Source organism: Oryctolagus cuniculus, chromosome 3, assembly GCF_051225735.1.
Source record: "Oryctolagus cuniculus isolate XC-2025 breed Fujian yellow rabbit chromosome 3, ASM5122573v1, whole genome shotgun sequence".
Classification (NCBI taxonomy): Eukaryota; Metazoa; Chordata; class Mammalia; order Lagomorpha; family Leporidae; genus Oryctolagus; species Oryctolagus cuniculus.
The window spans coordinates 90,518,409-90,543,021 of NC_142869.1; the positions used below are offsets into that span (position 1 = coordinate 90,518,409).

The 24,613-nt window shown below is 42.6% G+C and overlaps 1 long non-coding RNA gene across 4 annotated transcripts in view; it reads right to left on the bottom strand.

The window, feature by feature from the left end:
* The window catches only part of LOC127491844 (uncharacterized), a 43,834-nt gene extending 21,027 nt beyond the window's left edge, over nucleotides 1–22,807 (bottom strand). The window contains exons 1-2 of one of the 4 annotated variants that reach the window (XR_011387295.1): nucleotides 22,623–22,806; nucleotides 328–381 (exon numbers count right to left, since the gene is read on the bottom strand). This is a non-coding gene — a long non-coding RNA (uncharacterized LOC127491844). Of the gene's footprint in view, nucleotides 1–327; nucleotides 382–22,579 lie in introns of all 4 variants that reach the window. The other 3 variants (XR_016230865.1, XR_016230867.1, XR_016230866.1) reach the window with 3 other exon arrangements.
* Between the last annotated feature and the right edge of the window lie 1,806 nt (nucleotides 22,808–24,613).

The window sequence follows — 24,613 nt, forward strand, 5'->3', positions numbered from 1 at the left end:
CATGCCATTACCAGCACAGCTTCCAGAATAGTGTAAGTGGGGAAAAGGAGGGACCAGGCCCAACCCTACCCACCACACTGCAGGTGAAATGCCCACCTTACTCCATGTGGAGACCCTAGGGGTGTGAACCCCAGTATTCCATCCTTCCTGTGCAGGAAGAAGGGGTGAGAGGTGCTGACAGCCAGGTTGGAGGAGAGCAAAGTAGACACATGAGACAGGGTACGTATTGGGGTTATAGGCCATGATTCAGCAGGGGTCCTCCTTGCTAAAGACCGCCCAGAGAACGTCAATGAAGAGGATAAGGAAAATCCAGGAGATGAGACCCACCTTAGTGTTGGTATTGCCACAACTTCAGTTACACACACAGATGTCCAGATAACCCTAAACCGCAAGACAGGGAAAAGATAAAGGCAGTGAATCTGCTAGCTGAGAATTTGTTCGCCCAGGAGGCTGAGCAGGGTGGAGCTGCGTAAATGCCACCTACCATCTCTACCATCATCTGGTTTAGTCATCCAACAAGAGGAAGCGAATATGAAATCCCTGCAATAGGAAATTAACTAAAGATTTCAGCTGAAGAACTTACGTGTTTGCTTTTTTCCTACTGAACAGATTATTGGAAATATCTGCATTACCTATGCAGCATGGGTATTTGTTATTTTCATCTAAAGATGTTTTTATTTTTTTGGTAATGACAAATGTGTGTTTTTAAAAAAAACTTAGTTTTCCTCAATGCACCATGAAAGTCTTAAAATCGTTTCCTATCTGGTCAAGCTGAGATTCCTAAGAACTTCATTTTTTGTTTGGAATAGAAGTTTACAACTTGATTTTTTTTTTTCAAAAAAGTTGATAAACTGGAAATAGCTGTTAATACAGGTCTTTAATACTACTACTATAATTCTTATTATTGAAATAGTTATGAAAACAAACATAGGAGGAGAAAGAGAAATAGTTAAGAATGACTTTTTCCCATAAGTGATTCGGTAGTTCACTAAAATAAAGTGTCATGGGGCCGGTGCTATGGCACAGCGGGTTAACGCCCTGGCCTGAAGCGCTGGCATCCCATATGGGCGCCGGTTTGAGACCTGGCTGCTCCTCTTCCAATCCAGCTCTCTGCTGTGGCCTGGGAAAACAGTAGAAGATGGCCCAAGTCCTTGGGTCCCTGCACCCACGTGGGAGACCCGGAAGAAGCTCCTGGCTCCTGGCTTCGGATCAGCGCAGCTCTGGCTGTTGCGGCCATCTGGGGAATGAACCAGAGGATAGAAGACCTTTCTCTCTGTCTACCTCTCTCTGTAATTCTGACTTTCAAATAAATAAATAAAGCTTTTAGAAAATAAAATAAAGTATCATTTCTTCAAGATTTAGGGCTCACAAATTATCATCCTGATTTTGGAAGTCTTTATACAAAGATCTCATTTTTTTTCCTATGAAAAAGTTACAGAAAAATAGCATTATGTTCTACTTATTAGTTGACTAATCTTAGGTTTACTTTTGACTGGTGAGAAATGGGGCTCCTTTTTCCATCTCTATATTTTAGCCAGACATGATGTCATGCAAACTGGTTACATTTTTTTTGAAGGTAAAAAATTATTATTATTAGGTCTTTCATACTTTTAGTGACTGTCTTGTAGTTCCTCCTACAGATTAACCACTAAGCCTGTGAGTAAAGCAAAACCACAGAGTTCCTCTGTAAGGGATTTCCAGTGATGTGTGGCTGCAGTAAAAGCCCACTGAGGTCAGCTGGTTACGTTTTTAATTTCTTTTCTCTGATGATTCAGCATCACTCTTGTTTATTTTTCTACCATGTCTAGGTTCTTGGGTTGGGAGAACATGATGACAGACTGATTTGTTTTGTTTGAGTAGATAAGTTCAGGATGTTGATATTACAACTTCTGTTTCTAAGAAGCAATACTGAATTACTCCTTAAAAGTTTATTTTTATTTTTCTTTATTATTATTATGTGTATGGAGATGTTAATTATAAACAATAAAATGCATAGACACTATATGTTTGAATTCAATGAATTTTGGCAAAATTCATCCTCATGCTCCTTTTCAGGCAATATTCTGCTATGGTTTGAATGCTTATCCCCCAAAACTCATGTTGAAATTTAGTTTTCATTATAGCACTATTCTTTTTATTTTTTATTTCGTTATAGTACTATTAAGAGGAAGGACAGTAGTGGGTGTTGTGGTACAGGAGTGAAGCTGCTTCTTGGGACACCCACATCCCATCTTGGAGTGCCTGGTTTGAGTCTTGTCTATTCTATGTCCAATACAGCTTCCTGCCAGTGCACCTGGGAGAAAGTGGATGGTAACCCAAGTACTTGAGTTTCTGCCACCCACATGGAAACTCAGATGGAGTTCCTGACTTCTGGCTTTGACTTGGCCTAACTTGCCTGTGTGGGCATTTGGGGAGTGAACCAGTGGATGGAAGATACCTCTCTCTCTTTCTCTCTCTCTCTGTCTCTCTCTGCCTCCCTCTCTCTCTGCCACTCTGCTTTTCGAATAAATAAATATTTTTTTTTAAAAAAGAGGTAGGATCTTTTTTTCCCTTGTCATTAGGTGTATTTTAATGCATAAACCAAAATACACTTTGTAGTTCTTAATAAAACACCCATATGAATCACCACTCATACTTAAGAATTAGAATATTACCAGTATCTGTATCTATTTTGTGTTTCTACCTTATTTCATTTCTCTACCTCTTGCCAAGAAACATGCACATGATTTCTGTTTAACTTTTTTGTTTCCTAACCTAACCATTTTATCACAATGTAAACATTACTAAATAATATATGAAGATGGGGCCGGTGTTGTGGTGGGTAAAGCCACTGCCTTCAGTGCCAGCATCCCATATGGGCGCCTGTTTGAGTCCCGGCTGCTCCACTTCTGATCCAGCTCTCTGCTATGGCCTGGGAAAGCAGTGGAAGATGGCCCAAGTCCTTGGGCCCCTATACCCGTGTGTGGGAGACTCAGAGGAAGCTCCTGGCGCCTGGCTTCAGATCAGCCCAGCTCCAGCTGTTGTGGCCAGTTAGGGAGTGAACCAGTGGATGGAAGACCTCTCTCTCTCTCTCTTTCTCTCTCTCTCTCTTTCCCTCTCTCTCTGCCTCTCCTCTCTGTGTAACTCTTTCAAATAAATAAATCTTTTTTAAAAAACCCGATATATGGATATCATGTAATGTTACTTGATTTTGGACCTTATAGAAATGGTAAGTGTTGTATATGTTTCTGTGACTAGATTTGTTTTTCCCCCAGAAACCTTTTATCTAAGGTATACAAACTTAAAGCATTTCATAAATACAACTTTAGGAACACTGTGATAGTGATTCTTCCTACCCAACCTCCTCCCCACCCCCTACCCTTCTTCCTTCTCCCTCTCCTATTCCCATTCTTATTTTTTACTAATATCTATTTTCAATTAACTTTATACACAGAAGATTAACTCTATACTAAGTAAAGACTTCAACAAATAGTATAAAAAAACCTATTAATCAACAGTTTTTTCATTTCTTCTATGACCTCTGTTCATTCAGAAGCAGACTGTTCAGGTTCCATGTGTTTTTGTGTGCTCTAGAGACTCTTGAGTTGTAGATTTCCAGCTTCATTCCATTGCGGTCAGAGAAGATGCATGTGAATGTGCTGAGACATGCTTTATGACCTGGCCTGTGGTCTATCCTAGAGAAAGTTCCATGCACTAGTGAGAAGAATGTGTATTCTGCAACTGTAGAATAAAAAGTTTTGTAGATATCCATTAGGTCCATTTGGTCTATAGCGTCGATTAACTGTTGTTTACTTGTTGATTTTGTATCTGGTTGTTCTCTGCATTGCTGAAAGTGGGGTACTGAAGTCTTCCATTGTTATTGTATGAGTCTATATCTCCCTCTAGATCCATCAACATTTTATTTAAATAACTAGGTGCCCTGTAATTAAGTGTGCATACATTTATTATAGTAAATCTTTCTGTTGAATTGATCCCTTAATCATTACATAATGCCCAACTGTTTTTGTGTTAAAGTCTATTTTTTCTGATATTGGGATAGCTATACCAGCTCTTTTTTGGTTTCTGTTGGCATGGAATATCTTTTTTGATACTTTCACTTTAAGTCTGCATGTATCTTTGTTGGTGAGATGTGTTTCCTGTAGGCAGCAAATAGATTTTTTTTTTCCCATTCAGCCAGTCTGTGTCTTTTAACTGGAGAATTGAAGTCATTTACATTCAAGGTGACTATTGATAAGTAATGACTTGGCCCTGCCATTTTTCCATAAATATACCTGTTGTTTATTTTGGATTTCCTTTGTACCTTTACTGGAAGAGTTTCTGCTTTGACCTTTCATTGTGATGAGCATGTTTCTGTGGTTCTGTGTGCAGCATATCCTTGAACATCTTTTGTAAGGCTAGATGAGTGGTAAGAAATTCTTTCAATATGTTTGTTATGGAAGGTCTTTATATGCCCTTTATTCATAAATGAGAACTTTGCAGGTTACAGTATTCTGGGTTTAGTTTTTTTCTCTTAAGACTTGAAATATATCACGTCGTTCTCTCCTTGCCTGTGGCATTTCTGGTAAGTCAGCTGTGAGTCTATTTGGAAATCCTTTGTAAATAGACTGGCATTTTTCTTGTGTACATTTTATAATCTTTATGTTTTACTATGGAGAGTCTGGCTATAATGTTGTGGTAAAGATCTCTTCTAGTCATATCTATTAGGAGTTCTATGTGCTTCTTGTACTTGGATGTCCCTTTCTGTCTCCAAACTGGGGAGGTTTCTGTAATTATTTCACTAAAAAGGACTTCTAATCCATTCTCTCTTCCCATGACCCATATGTTGGGTGTTTGATGGTATCCCATAGATTTCCAACAATGTTTTTTAGTTTTCTAATTTCTTCTTCTTCTTCTTCTTTCTTCTTCTTCTTCTTCTTCTTCTTCTTCTTCTTCTTCTTCTTCTTCTTCTTCTTCTTTTGTCTGACTAAAATTTCCAGCAATTTGTCTTCTAACTTGGATATTGTTTCTGCTGCTTCACTGATTCTGTTGTAAAGGCTTTCCGCCGCATTTTTTATTTGTTCTATCGACTTCTTCTTTACAATAAAATTTTTATTGGATTTTTATTCTTATAAATAAATGGATTTAATTTTTATTCTTTCCAATGAAAATTTTAATTTCTCTTAAAAAAATCTCAAATTCATGAAAAAAATTTTCTTTCTGGCATGTACAGATTTATTTACTTCATGTATTTGCTTCTGATTACTTCTAAGTAATCCTACAATCAATTTTTGAATTCTGTTTCTGGCATTTCTTCAATCTCTTCATTTTTACATTCTAGTATTGACAATATCAATTAGAATTTTAACATTAGTCCAGGTACCAACCTAAATCATATGTGGAACATAGACAGATTACAATCTTAACATTAATCCAGGTGTAGCCTATCTGTTTTAAGCTTGAGCAATGATGCTAGGGGATTTCTATGTTTTGCCAAGTGGGATGTAGTGTACTGTTATTGTCTTAGTTTTAGACCATAGTTAGTTTCAGACCATAGTCTCACTGTGGGAGGGTGCTTTCTCAAGATGAAGTCTCGGGTACTCTAAAATGGAATCCCTACTGTTAGGACGTCACTTTGCTATGAGAATGTTGAGTATTTCCTTGAGGAGGGGGGGTGCCCTGGCTACCAGTACTTAAGCTCAGGAAAAAGATGCCAAAACAGAATGGAATACAGCTAACCCAGTAATTTCAGAAGTTAGAGTGCCAACACAAAAGGACTTCTGGGTTTTCCTTTTTGGGTACATCAGTGAGTAGGAGGTGTGGAAAGACCATGGAACAATGTTAGTCTTTTTATAAACCCCTTCTAAGAGACACCAGTCTACCATTGGCTGCCTACTACAGTACTCTGGTAGGATAGGATAAATTTGAATGTCTCCAGGGCAAGGACCAGGCCTTACTCATCTTAGAATTCCTACCCAAAGTTTAGCAATGCTTGACATAGAATAAATCCTAGAGTAAACAAGTGCTGAACTGATGATTTGGGTGGAGACTCAAGAAAAGGAAAAAATGACAAAAGCCCTTTGTGCTCTGTAACTCCAACATCAAATTTATGTATTATGGTTTGGCTTTTATCCCATTAAGACAAATCTCTTTTTCTTGGAAATAAAGTCATTATCAATCGCAGCTTTCCATTTGTTTAAGCACACGAAACCCATTTATTCAACTACTTTTAAAAATTAATTCATTTTTGTTCTATTGCATATTTTTACATCCTTGGCAACAAATTGCCATCTCAATTCTATTCATTTATGTGTATAAACATTATCTACACATGCTTTGTTCATTTATTGAGGAAATAACCCTAAGTAAATAAAAATTAGAAAATACAAATAACAAAGACAGAATATGAAATTACCCATTGTTGTGGGGATCAAGAGCCCTGGCTGGGCTCAGAGAGACTCCCAACTAGACTTAGTCCAAGTTATTGTCTTCCCATATGTATGAATACGACCAGGAAACAGAGATCAAGGTGAAGAGATGAGCAGGATTTATTGAAAGGCAGAGAGAAAGCACACGCTGAGATGTGAGTGTAGGCAACCTCAATAGAGAGAATCGCCCCCACCCAGGCTGGGATCATCTGTTTTATAGGGCGGGGTTAGTGCTTAGGGTAGGTCCTGATTGAAGATCCAAAGGAGATGGGATTTGAGATGGGGCTGCTGTGTACTCCAAGAAGGTGTCACAGTGCCTGGGGCTTGATGGAAGGCAAGAGTGAGTGTGCTGAGTCTTCAGTCACACTGAATGGGATGATGATGAGATTTGGACAGTGCACATGCTTGGGTGTTGGCATTTCTGAACTTTGTCCTTTCCTGATGCCCTGCCTTGCTCACAGCACTATGCCTTTACTTCCAAAGAAACATTATATGCTTATGTAAGGACTTCTTTCTAGACACATTTTTGGAGATGGGGAATTCAACTGAGATCACTGGAGATTTAATTCTTTACAATTAGAATTAGATACTATTTCAAAATATAATTAATATAATTAGTAAGTGAGAAGAATTTAACTTTGAGTTTAAATTATATTTCTGTCTTCTATTTTCTATTTACCTTGAGAATATTTTTTAAAATAACTTTTTTTCCAACTAGGAAAAGTGACTGAAAGTTCAACTTAGCAAAATGTCAGCCCAACTTTAAGAAGAACCAAGAAGAGGGGATCCAGGCATCTGGTGAACAGTTGCCTGAATTGCTCCAACTCAGATTCTGAATGAATACAGGAGACAGGAATGTGTAAGGCTAATTGGGTGGGAATGACTGGAGTGACTAATGTAAGACAGTTCTGGGAAAGTAGATTGGAAGGCAGATTGCAGCCTGGCTGCATTGTATCTTCAGGCCAAAGCCAGGTATATAAGTGTGGGTTGGGGGAAACTTGTGGGAGTGGATTTGTGTAAAAGATGAGTGCCACAATCAGAATCTTCCTTTTCCCCTTCTTCCTCCTTCTTCTCTTTTTCCCTCTTCTTTGCTTTAACTTTTACATAGAATGATCAGATTCTCTCAACTTTCTGAGCCTCCTCTTTGAATTCCCACATGAAGTCACGTCTACCTAATGAAGTGAAAATAGTAAATCTTGGTCCAGTGTTATGGTGCAGCTAGTTAAGCTGCCACCTTCAATGCTGGCATCCCATATGGGTACTTGTTTGGGTCCCAGCTGCTACACTTCCAATCCAGCTCCTTGCTAATGTGTCTGGGAAAGCAGTGGGAGATGGCCCAAGTGCATGGGCCTCTGCCACCCATGTGGGAGACTGGCTTGGAGTTCTAGGCTCCCTTCCTGGCTGTTGCAGCCATTTAGGAAGTAAACTGGCAGATGGAAAATCTGTTTCTCCCTCTCTCTATAACTCTACATTTCAAATAAATAATAAATAAATTTTAAAAAAGGAAAATAGTTAACTTTCATAGAGGTAGGGACTGATTTTACCTACATTTTATAATGTCCTACAAAGATTCCCATGCAAATGGATCTCACTAAAATTTTTACTTTTAACAGTGGTAAAAACACATAGCAAAATTTGTCATCAACTATTTGCAGTGTATAGTTCAATGGTATGAAGTACATTCATATTGTTGGGCAACCATCACCACCTTCTATCTCCAGAATATTTCATGGTGCAAAACTGAAACTCTGCATATTTAACAGTATCTTTCCATTCACCTCTTCTGAAGCCCAAGGCAGTCATAATTCCACTTTCTGTCTCTGTGAATTTGACTAGTGTAGGTACCTCATGAAAGTGAAATCATACAGTATCTGTCCTTTTGTGAGTGAGCTATTTCACTTAATATAATGCTCTCAAAGTTACGTCCGTACTATGTTAGAATTTCTTTCTTTGAAGTAATGAGAAAGCTGAATCACATTCCATTACCTTCATAATACCACATTTTATTTTCCCATTCACTTAACTAAAATATTGGGTGATAATCCTGCAGCCCATAGTTCTCCTGAGGCCTCTCAGATTGCTTTGGGGGCCTGGAAAAGTTATTACTGTACCATTTTAAGCTTCCCCAACATTTCCTGATTTTATTTGACAGTCTGGGGTTCTTTAAGGTGTTGTTTTATTTTCAGACATAGTCCACTGAAATTCTTCCAGCTAGCAGGGCATCTTAGGGTCAAGGCTGTGGTTAAATAGGAAAAGAGTGAGGTCGAGGTTCCTATGACCTTATTCAACAAGTATTCACAAATCACTCCTTTGTGGAATACACCACTTTTGTTGCTATGGTAGCCACACCATCACAGTATCCAGATGGCCTTTGGTGGAGATAAGTGCTAAGACAATGAACTAGATACTGCTTTCTCCTTGTGCCCAATAACCATGATAGGCTCTTGGAGAGACATTGTGCTTTGCAGTCACACAGGTGTTGTCATAAGTCAAGAAACAGCAGATAATGGTTGAGTGACCTTCCCTCCCTGCCATTCCACCCTCCACCCCAACTCCTTGCTGATACAGCTTGGTTTTGAGGTTTCACTGTAGACTAGCTGCAGAGGAGGGTCAGGGAAGGTGTTTCTAAGCACTGCACAAGCTCCTGAGTCTCACATTACCATCACTGAATTTTCAGGGTTTTCGGTGAGGCTCTTCCCCATGTGGTAAAAGGCATATCACTATACAGAGTGACACAGAGAGAAGGAATCCTTATTTCAGACACGCTCGTGTATTATCATAGTCATCTAAGCTGATGAAACTTTGGGTTGCCACTGAGTCACAGCCCTCTCAATTGCACACCCTCTCTCCTACTCATGTCCAGAGAACTGATGTAATTTCTCTAGAGATCTCTTGGAAACAGGGACTTTTTATGTCTCCTGGTAATATTACCTTGGTTTACAGCCAGAAAAACACAAATTGGATGAAATCTTAATCAATGTGTATTGAGCTAATTTTTTCCTCATTGTTTTCTTCTGGGTTCCTTTTAAATATCTATATCTAAAATAATAAAAATGATCCAAAGCGTAATAAAATATAAATAGTATATAAATTTTTTCTACTTTTTCCCCAAAAGGTGAAGCCAATTAGGATGAAATATGAGAAAGTAATTTCACTACGAATTCATGCCTGTGCCATAGCAGGGAGCTTCTTTTGTTAATAATTTTTCTTCTTCCAGAGAGAAGTTTATTACAAAGAGCCTTATTCATTGCCTCTGGGAGTTGACGAAAGTCCCATCTCTTTGACTCATGTGTGTAACTCAGTGGAAGTGGCAATGATCTCATGATTTTACTTATTTATTTAAAAATTTATTTATGTATTTATCTGAGAGGTTGAGAATATAGAAAGACAGCGAGAATGGACAAACACAGAGACACACAGAACTCCCAGCTGGTTCGTTCTCCAATAGCCTAGGCTGGGCTAGAGCCAGCAACTGTGAACTCCATCCAGGTCTCCCACATGAGTGGCAGGGATCCAATTACTTGAGCCATCACCTCTGTCCCTCAGTGTCTGCACTGGCAGGGAACTGGAATGGGGAGCCAAGAATCAATCCCAGGTACTCTGATGTGGGATATGGTTGTCTCAACCACTAGGCTAACTGCCTGCCCCCTCATTATTTTATACCTTATGTCTATACTTTAGGTTATGTACCACGTTGCTTTCCCTAATGGAAAATGTGTTATGACAAAGTTGTTCTTGTATTTGCATATGTCCATTTCCCATTGCAGTTCAATAGGAATCATGGACCACTTTAGCGTGTGGTACTTATGAATTAGTTCAATCAGTCAGAGATGGTCCCGCTCCAGATTGTCACTGGCACGTGTTATTTGAGTACAACAGGTAATGAGTGTATTTTAGCTGAAACCCACAGTCAATGTTCAACACCCAGGAGGAGACTGGGTTGCTACAGAAAGCATATGCTTCGGATCAGCGGGGTGCGCCGGCCGCGGCGGCCATTGGAGGGTAAACCAACGGCAAAGGAAGACCTTTCCCTCTGTCTCTCTCTCCCACTGTCCACTCTGCCTGTCAAAAAAAAAAAAAAAAAAAAAAAAAAGAAAGCATATGGACTATGTTGCTCTTTTGCCTCCTGGGTAGAGGCCAAGAGACAGAAGCTTAGATATGGTAATACAATAATGGATGCCTAAAGGAATAAATAAGGTTGAGCTCTCCCAGTATCTCTGGGATACTGGGGCTGGTGATGTGACATAGTGGGTAAGGCTGCTGCCTGTAGTGCTGACATCCCATATGGGTGCCAGTTTGAGTCCTGGGTGCTCCACTTCCGATCCAGCTCTCTGCTGTGGCCTGGGAAAGTCCTTGGGCCCCTGCACCCACATGGGAGACCGGAGGAATCTCCTGCCTCCTGGCTTCAATTGGCGCAGCTCTGGCAGTTGTGGCCATCTGGGGAGTGAACCAACCCACATGCAGGAGGAAAAGCATACAGGCAGAGAGATAGGGTCAGAAGCCATAGGAAGTTCACTCCCACCATGCTGCCTAGTTTTAAAATTTCTTAAAAATCAATCCCTTCTTAAAAATTATAAATCCCTTAAAAATTTCATATTTTAAGTCCCTTCGTGGTTGCCATATGAAATCAGACATGACCCCCTAAAATCTACACTGAAATGTGGCCCTTTAAGTTCCCCAGAAGTGCTATCTGGGGTGCCACATGTGCTACAGGAATTTGGGGCGTCTTACGATTTCACCATGAGCTTATTAATAAATCCCCAATATTAATAAGCCCGAGAGGGTTCTTGCCTAATATTTAGAGAAGAATTCTAAATACCGGCACAGATAAACGAGGCAGCATGGTACATTTTAAGCTTTCATTTAGTGAGAAAGATGCATAGGAGAGTGAGAGCTTTATTTAAGAGAGAGAGGTGAACGGGGGTTCATACTGAGCACCAGGAACCAACCACTTGGATGAGTATCTAGGCCAGGGAGCCAGGGCACATGAGGGCCATGCGCCATGGAGGCACGGGGCTACAGCCAGCCCCCTCTTGGCAAGAGGCCAGGGAAGAAGAGAAGGCGGGGCCACACCGTGTCCCGGCTTTTAACCCACTTCCGAAGGGGAGTGGTTAATTACCTTGATTGGCTGGTGGGCACCCAGGTGTGGCCAGGTAGGGGAATGAAGCCACACAGGGGTGTGGTGAAGGCATCAGGTAGGGGCATGAGGTCACACAGCGGTGTGGCGAAGGCGTGGTCTTCCAGTTCACAAATCTAATCAGTTTTAGCCTGTATGCCTGCCTACTTCAGATGGAAGACCTCTCTCTCTCTCTCTCTGCCTCTCCTTCTCTCTCTGTGTAACTGACTTTAAATAAATAAATAAATCTTTAAAAAAAAAGTCAATTTTTTTTCTGAGTGGACCCAATCTTTTTTTTAAGATTTATTTATTTATTTGAAAGCCATAGTTACACACAAAGAGAAGGAGAGGCAGAGAGAGAGAGAGGTCTTCCATCTGCTGGCTCACTTCCTAATTGGCCACATGGCCGGAGCTGCACCGATCCAAAGCCAGGAGCCTCCTCTGGGTCTCCCATGCTGGTGCAGGGGCCCAAGGACTTGAACCATCTTGTACTGCTTTCCCAGGCCATACCAGAGAGCTGGATCAGAAGTGGAGCAGCCAGGACTTGAACCAGTGCCCATATGGGACGCCGGCACTATGGGTGGCGGCTTTACTCGCTATGCCACAGTGCTGGTTTCCTCAAGAGTCTTTTTAAAAAGATTTATTTAATTTATTTGAAAGGCAGAGTGACAGGGAGAGATTGATTGATTGATCGATCGATTGATTTTCCAACTGCAGTTTCACTTCCCAAATGGCTGCAAAGGCCAGGGCTGGGGAAGGCTGAGGCCAGGAGTCAGGATCTTGTTCTGGGTCTCCCACGGGAGTGCAGGGGCCCAAACACTTGGGCCATCCTCTGTTCCTTTCCCAGGCACATTTGCAGGGAGCTGGATCAGAAGTGGAGCAGCTAGGAGTCAAACTGTTACCCATATGGAATGCCAGAGCTATAGGCAGTGGCTTAACCACAACGCTAGCCTCCCTCCAACAGCTTTTTATTTTTATTTTATTTTTATTTATTTATTTTTTGAAAGGCAGAGTGGACAGTGAGAGAGAGAGAGAGACAGAGAGAAAGGTCTTCCTTTTGCCGTTGGTTCACCCTCCAATGGCTGCTGCGGTTGGCGCACTGCAGCCGGCACACCGCGCTGATCCGATGGCAGGAGCCAGGTACTTATCCTGGTCTCCCATGGGGTGCAGGGCCCAAGTACTTGGGTCATCCTCCACTGCACTTCCTGGCCACAGCAGAGAGCTGGCCTGGAAGAGGGGCAACCGGGACAGAATTTGGCGCCCTGACCGGGCCTAGAACCCGGTGTGATTAGCCTAGTGAGCCGCGGCACCGGCCACTCCAACAGCTTTTTAAAGATCCCTTGTATTCATGAATTTCAAAAGTTTTGAGCCCAAATAAAGTTATCTTTGATTTCCATTTTCCATAAAATTTTTGAAGTATCCCTGTGCATAGATACAGAGAAAGAGATTTATCATGAGAGATTAGCCCATGCAAATAAAAAAGCTGAGAAGTCTTATAACCTTCAGTCCATGAACTAGAGGCCCAGGAAAGCCAGCGGTTCAGTTCCAGTCTAAGGCCAAAGTCATAAGAACCAGGAGTTCTGGATCTGATGGTGGAAGAAGATAGACATCCTAGCTCAAGTGGAGAGAGTGCATTTTCCTTTCTTCTGCTTCTATTGTTCTAGTTATGCACTCAAGAGGCTGGATGATGCCTGCCCACACTGGTGAGCAAGACCTTCTTTACCCAGTCTATGAATTCAGATGCCAGTCTTTTATGGAAGCACCCCCCAGAGATATGCCCAGAAAGAACATTTTACCAACTTTCTGACTATCCCTTAGCCCGGTCAGTTTGACACATAAAATTAACCATCACAGGCACTAAAAGACATTTTGTGGAGAGAAAATTGTACAGTAGAACTCCTTTTGGGAAAGATGACCACTTCTCTGGGGGATGAATTGTCTAACAGTCCCCCAAGGATAACAATACAAGACTGTAAATGTGCTTGCCTAATAAGTGGTGTGGGAGAATGTGCCAAAGTAATGTGGAGGAAGAAGGGCTTATACGTGGTCCTGGGGATGCTAGAGAATAAGTTTAAGTTGAGCCTGGAGATGCATTAGCAATGCCTCACACAGGCATTTGGCCAGTTTGTGCTGGACATTCATACTGACTGTTGAATAATGAAGTACAGTCATGTACCACCTCACAACACTTCTAGCAATGATTGTGCCTATGAAGGTGGCTACGCCATATAGCTAGGTATGTGGTAGGCTGTACCATCTAGTTTGTGAGTATACTCCATAATGTTTGCATGATGGTAAAATCACCTAACAAAGCATTTCTCAGACTCTGACCCATCGTTAAGTGACACTTGGCTGTATGTTTGTGCCAATTGGTAAAGGGTAGCAGATTTCCTTTACCCCCACCCAGCACTCCACTATCCACCCATACCTATCCCTCTACCAGGAATTTCCAGTCTTCTACCTTCCTAGATTGGAAACTGAAGGATCAATGCCTGGCCCAGAAAGCACTATCTGGGAAATTTCTCTAGCACTCTGGTTATAGCCATTCTGATGGTTCTGTATCTATGCTGACCAGTGACTATTGGCACTGCCTATCAAGTGTGCAATGTGGATTTGCTGGAAGTTCATGCATATGGCTGTAAGACTGAAATAACAGGTAGAAAGGAAATGGAGAAACATCTCTGGGAAGAAAAATGGTGAGAGAAATAAGAGGACCACTTTATTCTGGAGTTGGATAGCTGACTTATTTAGCTGGACATAGAAGAGGGGAAGTGGTGTTTGATAAAGTTAGAATGACAAGCTGTAGTCAGCCTATTGTGAAAATAGTTTAGGATTGGGGGTATAGGGAGAAAGGGTACCTTGTACATTCTAGAGGTGGGACTGTGTATATTGGATGCCAATTTCAAGTGCTTAATGTGTGGAAGGACATGATGAACATAGCATTTTTAGAATAATATGCAGAGATATGTAAGATGAGAGGCAAGCAGGTATCATTAGTAAGGCAACTTCCAGATACAAACTAGCAGAAATGAAACAACTACTAGTTTTCATGCAAGACAGTGGGGGGAGGGAAGTAGAAGAGATACTGTTTGTGGCAAGAAAATGAAACTGAGCAGACATTTTGAAATGGTCTTTAAGAAATCTGGACTTTCTGGTCACATTGTCTCTAGGAGGAAGGCAAATGAGTGAGTAACCACAGAAGGGGGTCTGTGTAGAGCAGGGAAAATCTTATCATGGCTAGGGGGATTTTCACAATAGGGTAGAGTCTAGATCACAAAAAAGCCACTGAATGGGGCTGGTGTTGTGGTACAGCAGGTTCAGTTGCTGATTGCAATGCTGGAATCTCATATTAAAGGTCCCAGCTGCTCTGCTTCCTGTCTAGCTTCCTGCTAATACACCTGGAAAAGCAGCAGATAATGGCTCAAGTTCTTTGGGCCCTGCCCCCCATGTGGGAGACCAGCATGGAGTTCCAATCTCCTGGCTTCAGGTTGGCCCAATGCTGGCCATTGTGGGCAGCTGGGGAGTGAACAAGCTCTTATTCTCTCTCTCTTTCTTTTAGATTTATTTTATGTATTAATAAGGCAAGCCAGAAAGAGACAAGAGAGACAAAGAAAGTGATCATCCATCCACTGGCTCCTTCTCCAAATAGCTGCAATGGCTAGGGCCAGGCCAGGTCAAAGCCAGGAGCCCAGGAGCCTCCTCTGGGTCACTCACATGGGGACAGGCGCCCAAGCACTTGGGCCACCTTCTGTTGCCCTCCCAGGCGCATTAGCAAGGAGCCCGACTTGTGCACACGTGGGATGCCAACAGTCCAACCTGTCATTCTTTTTTTTTTTTTTGACAGGCAGAGTGGACAGAGAGAAAGGTCTTCCTTTGCCATTGGTTCACCCTCCAATGGCCGCCATGGCCGGCGCACCGCGCTGATCCAATGGCAGGAGCCAGGTACTTATCCTGGTCTTCTATGGGGTGCAGGGCCCAAGCACTTGGGCCATCCTCCACTGCACTCCCTGGCCACAGCAGAGAGCTGGCCTGGAGGAAGGGCAACCGGGACAGAATCTGGCACCCCGACCGGGACTAGAACCCGGTGTGCCGGCGCCGCAAGGCAGAGGATTAGCCTAGTGAGCCGTGGCGCCGGCTCAACCTGTCATTCTACAGCACTAGCCTGAATTCTCTTTCTCTCTGTCTCTCCCTCTCTTAGTCACTTGGCCTTTCAAACAAACAAACAAACAAACAAAATAAATAAATAAATCTTTTTAAAAAAGCCATTCAACAATTACCTACCCCTCTTATATGGAGTTCAAAAATATGACAAAAGTAAGAGACAGAAAGAGAGAGAGAGGTTATATAGGCTTATCAATAGACTTGTTCAATTTAATTCTAGACCAAAACCAAACAAGTTATGGCAGCCCAAAATCCCTCCCCAGCATGCTCTGCCCAGTTCCAGAGGGTACTGGGAGGCACTGTGCAGTTATTTTATAGAATTGCTTTGGTGACCCAACTCAGTACTAAATTTGCTATCTAAGTTATCTAGTTGTTTTCTCCCACTCTATAATCACCCCTTTCAACACTTTTAATTATAGCTTAAAGTGAGGAGACAACATTCATATTAATAATGTTATTTGATTTTGCATTTACTGTTCAAAAAGTGTTTTGATGTACTTTAGCCTTTTAAATTCTCACATTGTTAAGTAAGCACTATTACTTTCATTTTTGTATTTAATGAAACTGAGAAACTGACCCTCAGAAAGCTTAAGAGAAATATTATTGTGTGCCAGACCCATTATATATATGCACAAGTTCATAGAGCTAGGAATACTCACCTTGGTTTTCCTGATGATTTTTTTTTTTTTTTTTAATTTGAGAGGCAGAGTCAAAGAGAGAGTTCAAAAGTGCTTGAGAGAGGGCTGGTGTTGTGGCATATCAGGTTAAGCCGCTGCCTGTTACAACCTCATTCCATATGGGCCCCAAGTCCTTGGGCTGCTGCACCACGTGGAAGCCCTGAGGAAGCTCTTGGCTCCTGGCTTCTGGCTCCTGGCCTGGAGCCCCAGCTGTTGTAGCCATTTGGGAGGTGAACCAGTGGATGGAAGATCCCTCTCTTTGTAACTCTGCCTTTCAAATAAATAAATCCTTGAGAGAGAGAGAGAGAGAATAAGAGAGAAAGAGAGAATGAGAGAGCTGCCATCTCTTGTTTTCACTCCTGCAGTGGGCAGGGGTGGGCCAGGAACTCAATCCAGGTCCCCTCACGTAGGTGGCAGGAACCCAATTACTTGAATCATTACCTGCTGCCTTGCAGAAATTGGCAGAAATGCTGGAGTCAGGAATTAAACTCACATATTCCCATGTGGAACGTGGGCATTTTTTTTAAAGATTCATTTATTCGGGGCCGGCGCTGTGGTGTAGTGGGTAAAGCTGTCGTCTGCACTGCCAGCATCCCATATGGGTGTTGGTTCGAGTCCTGGCAGCTCCACTTCCAATCCAGCTCTCTGCTATGGCCTGAAAAGCAGTAGAAGATGGCCCAAGTAGTTGGGCCCCTGCACCTGTGTGGGAGACCTGGAAGAAGCTCCTGGCTATGGATTGGTGTAGCTTTGGCAGCTGTTGTGGCCAATTAGGGAGTGAACCTGCAGATGGAAGACCTCTCTCTCTCTCCTTCTCTCTGTGTTACTCTGACTTTCAAATCAAATAAAATAATTCTTAAAAAAGATTCATTTATTCATTTTTTTTTTTTTGACAGGCAGAGTGGACAGTGAGAGAGAGAGACAGAGAGAAAGGTCTTCCTTTTTGCCGTTGGTTCACCCTCCAATGGCCGCTGCGGCCGGTGCGCTGTGGCCAGCGCACCGCGCCGATCTGAAGCCAGGTGCTTCTCCTGGTCTCCAGGTGTGCCGGTGCCACAGGCGGAGGATTAGCCCATTGAGCCATGGCGCCGGCCCATTTATTCATTTTAAAGTCAGAGTTACACAGAGAGAGAAGGAGAGGTAGAGGTAGAGGTAGTGGTAGCGGTAGCGGTAGCGGTAGAGGTAGAGAGAGGTCTTCCATCTACTGGCTCACTCCCCAGTTGGCTGCAACGGAGCTGACATGCTGATCCAAAGCCAGGAGCCAGGAGCCAGGAGCCAGGAGGCAGGAGCTTCCTCCAGTCTCCCATATGGGTGACTGGGCCATCTTCCACTGCTTTCCCAGGCCACAGCAGAGAGCTGGATTGGAAGTGGAACAACCAGAACTCAAACCGGTGACCATATAGGATGGTAGCACTGCGGGCCGGAACATGGGCATCTTGTGTCTTAACCCTTAGAGAAAAGTGCGCCTCTTCCTGGTGATTTTAGGCTGCTGTGATTTCCATGATACAACTACCAGCTGTTCATCCACCTGAGAAAACTTTTCTTCAAGTACTGGCACCAAAATTAGAGTCCTTATTCTTCAAAAAGTTGAAAAACAGCTTAGATCAAATTCCCAAAAGGACATAATATTTCCATTCCAATTCATAAAGTCACCAAGCAGTAAGATCTGAAGGATACTTTTTTTTTTTTTTTTGACACCGCCTGCAGTGCCAGCATCCTAAGGATACTCTTTTTTAAAAAAAATTTATTAGGGATGAAGCTTGTTTTTATTTAGAATTTCCTTAGAGGAACTTAAGCCCTGAGAAGGAATAATTAACTCTCACTTTACGGATCAGACATCCTCAAATTGCCCCATGTAGATATTATGTTAGTAAAATGAGTCTTGTGTTTGAGATCATTTTATCCTGTTACATTGCACATTAAGGCACATTTTTAAAAATAAACCGAAATGAATAATTAATGAAAGAGAAATGAATATTCCTTTTAAGCTGCCAGATACACTAGTCCTCTGCGTTTTTCCTGGCCCCTCCTTACTTCCTCTTTCCACTCCTTTGTGGGGCTTTGAACCATTCACCCTCATAGTTTATTCCTTCCTTTCCATCTCAGAGTAGCTGTGCTCCCTGAACAGCATGGCAAGGCAGACCAGAACAGCTGCTCTTCCGTCCTCAGGATAAGGGCACCAAGGGTACCCAGAAATGCCTCAGCTTCCATCCAGGACCCAGCAACCCGTCGGCAAATCAGAAGAGGGCCAAGAAAGGACAGGGAGAGCCAGAGAGCACATAGAACCCTTCCCCCAGGATGAAGCACATAAAACTCCCCACCCCCACCCTGGGACGAGGTTCCTAGTCATTCTTTGCTTTCAGCCAACTGGTTAGGCCTTGTTATTCATCTCCACCTGGGAAGCTCAAGAATGCAGAATCTCCTGCGAGAGGATTTTAACAAGGCTCCCAGTGGATCTAAAGTTTCAGAAGCATGGATCAACAGGATGTCTTCTTGCCCAGGGACACGTTTTTCCTTTTCTTGTAGCTGGTGCACATTTCAAGGGAAATCAAAAGAAATCATCCACCATGACAAGCCAAGTGAGAGTACTTCAAACATTCATAGGAAAATGGAATGAAAAGATGTCTGTTTCAGTGCAAAAGTTGAATTCCATTCCTATGTTTTCATAATAAGCATTTATCATGGATTTAAGAAAAGTGTTTTGGGGCCAGAACTGCAGTGTAGTGAAACAAGCTACTGCCTGCAATGCTGGCATCCCGTATTGGAGCACCGGTTCAAGTCCCAGCTGTTCTGCTTCTGATCCAGCTCCCTGCTAATGCAACAGGAAAGGCAACAAAGGTTGCCCCAGAGATGCTTGGGTTTCTGCCTGGCCCAACAGTAGCTGTGCGGCTACTTGGGGAGTAAACCAGAGGGTGGAAGCGTCTCTCTCTCTTTCTCTTTCTCTCTCTACCACTCTGCTTTTAAAGTCAACAAATCAATAAATAAATCTTGAAAAGTTTTCATTGAGTTTCATTTTTATTTGAAAGGTAGAGAGATGGAAAGACAGAGATCGTCCATACACTAGTTCACTTTTTTTTTTTCTTTCAAGATTTATTCATTTGAAAGGCAGAGTTCCCAAAGTAGCGTAGCCAGGATTCAAACTGGTGCCCATATAGGAAGCTGGTGTCTTAACCCACTGCGTCACAATGCTGGCCCCTGCTGGTTCACTTTTTAAATGCCTGCATCAGCCAGGGCTGGGCCAGCCTGAAGAAAGGAGCCCAGAGCTTCATCCAGGCCTCTCACTTGGCGGCAGAGACCCAAGTATTCAGCCATTCTGCTGTCTCCTAGGGTGCACATGAGCAGGAAGCTGAATTGGAAGTAGAGGACCCAGGCGCTCCAGTATGGGATGTGGGTATCCCAATTGCTGATTTACCTCTATATCAAACACCCATCCCTCTCATGAACTTTTTAAAGACCCTTTGTGTATTATTGGAGATTAGGTTCTTACATATAAGTAGGCTCACCAAGAACAACCAGAAAAAAATGTCTTTAAGAACAAAATGTTGAACTCTTTCACTGTCGCTCCCCCTCTTCGTGGAGGAGCAACACAGGACCCTGCGCTGTTCTTTCGTCTGCTCGGCCCTCCCCGGGTTTGCTGCTGGTTCTTCCCGGGTTGGCTACTATCCCTTCCACCTCCGTGGAAGGGCAGTTCCCCCTGGCCACATTCCCCACCTCCGCAGGGGAGCGGCACACCGCCGGCCGGTTCTCTCAGGGGCTGCACGGGTTCCCTTAGATGTTCCCCATAGATGTTCCTGGTGCATGCCGTCTCTCTCCTCCTTTACAGTCCTCCTCCGCCAATCCCAACTCAGCTGCCCACACGCCGAGTACGCTGCTCTCCTCCAATCAGGAGCAAGTCCTACAGTTTATTAGTTGAACTGGAGGCAGCTGTGCGGAAGCTGTTTACTTCTCTCCCAGCGCCATATTGTGGGAGAGCAGATGCATAGAATAAGTCCTAATTCCAGTAATTCAGTCCAGTCCGGATTGCTCCCCACATTTCACCTCTAGGTTTTTAACATTCTGAACAGAATTTCTTTGTTGCAACCATTTGACATTTCTTACAATGTACTGTTCAAGACAGGGAAACACTCAGCAGCAACTTATGCAAACAACAACTCAAACCCTGCTTCCACACTGCTTTGTATAGACTTCCAGGCAAAACAAACTACAAATTCCCAAGTCAAAAAATGGAGAGAAGCAAGATAATTTCTTCTAGCATTTCTTTAGCTGTTTTTACTATTATTTATGCAAATTTTATTAAAAATTGATACTGAGTAACTGCATCAATTTATTGGAATGCTTTGCTCTATTCTTTTAGCACCATTTTTTTTTTTATTTGATAGGTAGAGTTATAGACAGTGAGAGAGAGAAATGGAGAGAAAGGTCTTCCTTCCGCTGGTTCACCCCTTGTTAGAGTCTGAAAAAGCCCACCGCCCAAGGAACGACTCCAAGAGACTTTTCTCTCATGCAACCAGCAAAGGGTTAAAGATTTATTGATTATCCAGCATGCTGGGGCTGTCTGATCATACAAAAGCAGAGCAGCCCCGAATAACCAAAGGTTAGGGTTTATAAAGGCAAAAACCGCAAAACCGGGAAGGGGGGAATACATGGTTGCTATGCACGGTTGCTATACACAGTTGCTAAAATCAGAAGAGAGTACATAAAATCAAAAGAGTATATGGTTACTGGGGTCAACATAACCTAAAACCTAAGTGAAATTAATATTTATCATAATCTTGACAATACCAGTTACAATATTACAATTAGCAATTAGGACTTGACATTAATGTAAGACACAGACAAATCACATCTTTATTATTAGCCCAGGTAACCCAAGTGCAACCTTTCTACTTTTAAGCTTGAGCAATCATGCTAGGGGGTTTTTGTGCTCTGCCAAGGGTGATGTAGTGCACTGCTATTGTCCGACTATTTGAGATCATAGTTTCACACCAGAGTCTCACAATGGGGGGGTGCTTTCCCAGAATGCAGTCTCAAGTGCTCCAAAATGGAGTCCCTACTGCCAAGGTGCTACTCTGTCTTATTTTTTACAGCTGTACCAGGAAGGTTTAAACCTGTAAGCTTAAGCTTTAACTCTTCACCCTCAAATGGCCGCCATGGCTGGCGCCGCGCTGATCCGAAGCCAGGAGCCAGGTGCTTCTTCCTGGTCTCCCATGCGGGTACAGGAGCCCAAGCACTTGGGCCATCCTCCACTGCCTTCCTGGGCCACAGCAGAGAGCTGGACTGGAAGAGGAGCAGCTGGGACTAGAACCTGGTGCCCATATGGGATGCCAGTGCGGTAAGGTGGAGGATTAGCCAAGTGAGCCACGGTGCTGGCCCTGCTTTGCTCTATTCTGTCGCAATTAGTATATTTGGTGATTAAACAATAAGAATTTAGTATGTCTGTTTTTTCCAATATTTCATGGCTACATTCTCTTTGAGTTTCTGAGGATCTCAATTCTTTGAAGATTTTTTCTTCCTTGTGGTTTTAAGTTCAAAACAAACAGTTGAGTTTATCCTACCATTGGTTCATCCTACGGGAGTTCTTTTGGAAGCAGCTTTTAGTTTGCATTTACACAAAGCAGGAAAACATCAGCACTATTTTCAGATTTCCTTAAAATAATTTTCTTAATATAATGTTGAGGTTTTCTACTTGATATCTTAGAGGTTAGGACATTAAAGATCGCTGTTTATAAGAGAAACACTTAATCTCCCTTGTACAGTATTGTCAGTATTGTCAAAGACAATCCTCATTATCTATATATCCTAACACAAGTGACTTTTCTGACTGTTCAGCTGTGTGTATATCATAGACTGTGGCCCAGTCTATGATAAATTTAACAAGATAAATTCCTACATTTCAAATTTTATTATTACTTTTTGCTTGGATTTATTTCTATTTTAAAATGTTTGAACTATTTTGTTCACGTATACAAACACATTTTGTTCACGTATACATACACATTTGAGTATGAAAATCTGTACCGAGGGGCTATAACATTGGGCCCAGAGTATCTCACTCTTATTCTAATGACTATTAGTTAGAAATAAGCATTCACACAGTGTTCACTAGATGTAGTAACTGTACTTGTAACAGCAGGGAACATAAGAAATTAAACAATTAAAAGTAATTCTCTAAGTAGGAAGACCAAACAGAAGAAACGTAAAAACAAAACTGATGACAAGAATCTTACCATAGGATGAGATGGTAGCAGCCACCATCTACTGAGTGCTTACCCTGGGAAGTTTGCTGTGTTCGGTCCTTGACAGCAGCTGTATCTCACTCAAGACAGTTCCATTTTACAGATGAGAAAACTGGGGTTGGACAATAATAGCAACTTTAAATTGGTATTGGGACCCTCATGTAACATGAGGCACGCTTTTACCTGTACTCCTATAAAACTGTCTGCCTTATGAAGAGGGAGGTGTCTTGCTTTACCATTTAATATATTTCAGTAGCAAACCTCTTGAAAATAGAACAATATTACGTAATTCCTGTGTCTCCTAGAATCTTGCACAACTCTGGGCATAAGTGTTCCAAATTCTCTGGGGATAAATTGCAAACTGGATTGCCAAAACCATGGCAATAGTAGCATTTATTTGCTTTGTGAGCTCAACCTTTTCTAACCCAAAGAGCCTATTATAATGTATGTCAGGTAGCTTCCTCATGTTCTGCATACCCACTGACCTACTGGTGCCTTTTCAGTTGTTTTCCATTGTCTTACTTCATTTGGGCTGCTATTGCCAAATACATAAACTGGTGGCTTATAAACAACAGAAATTTGTTTCTTACAGTTCTGGAAGCTGAAAGTCCAAGAAAGACACTGGCAGATTCAGCGTCTGCTTCCTTGCTCCTAGGCGGTGCCTTCTAGCTGTGCTCACATAGTGGAAGGGGCCAACAAGCTCCTTTGGGCTGTTTTTATAAGGACACCCGTCCCATTCATGTGTGCTCCACTCCCATGACCTCATCACCTTCGACAGGCCCCACCTACGTCCGTCACCTGGGATTTAAGATTTCATCATAGACATTTTGGGTGAACCTACGCTTCCGGTCTATTGCACATGACTTTGGGATTTTTCACTGGGCCTTTTTTCTCAGTCCACCTCCTCTATCTTTATGAATCAACCCCATCTTCACCTCTTCAGTTTGCTACCCTCTGCCATTTACTACTCTTGGTGTCCTACCTTCTTCACAGCACACATTGCACTGGATGGAACACGAGTGTTTAGAGGATGGCTGGGATAACATTGCAATCTGGTGGGGAGACAGATGAGTCATGCAACATATACCTCAGATCTGTGAAGATTTACATGCGATGTCCAAGGACAAGGTGCTGTATCTCATGTGAGACATACTAGTTATTGAGTATAGGAGAGACACTCAATAATCACTTTTTTACTAGGGGTTGGTACAATTTAGCAATATCTTACTCAAATTACCCTTACAAAACTCCGTAAGATTTTGCTGTTCCTCAAAAAAAAAAAAATTATTGCTCAAATTAGTTTGACAAATTCAAGATTAAAGTGCAGATGTTTGGCCTAGCAGTTAGATGCCTACATCCTATATTGGAAGACTCTGGCTTCCTGCTAATGTAGACGGAAAGGCAGTGGTGATTGGAGTCCTGCCACCCACATGGAAGACCTGGATTGAGTTCCCAGCTCCCAGCTCTGACCCCTAGCCTGACATAGGCCATTTTGGCATTTGGGGAATGAATGAAGAGATGGGAGCTCTTTCTCTTTTAGTTTGTTTCTGTAACACTATCTCTCAAATAAATACAAATTCAAGATTGAATAAACTGGGGGCTGGCACTGTGGCGTAGCGGGTAAAGCTGTTGCCTGCAGTGCCAGTATCCCATATGGGCACCAGTTCAAGTCCCAGCTGCTCCACTTCTGATCCAGCTCTCTGCTATGGCCTGGGAAAGCAGTAGAAGATGGCCCAAGTCCTTGGACCCCTGCACCTGTGTGAGAGACCTGGAGGAAGGTCCTGGCTCCTGGCTTCAGATCAGTGCAGCTCCAGCCATTGCAGCCATCTGGGGAGTGAACCAATGGATGGAAGACCTCTCTCTCTCTCTCTGCCTCTGCCTCTCTGTAACTCTGCCTTTGAAATAAATAAAAAATCTTTTTTTTTTTTAAAGATTAAATAGGCCGGTGCCGCGGTTCACTAGGCTAATCCTCTGCCTTGCGGTGCCGGCACACCGGGTTCTAGTCCCAGTCAGGGCTCCAGATTC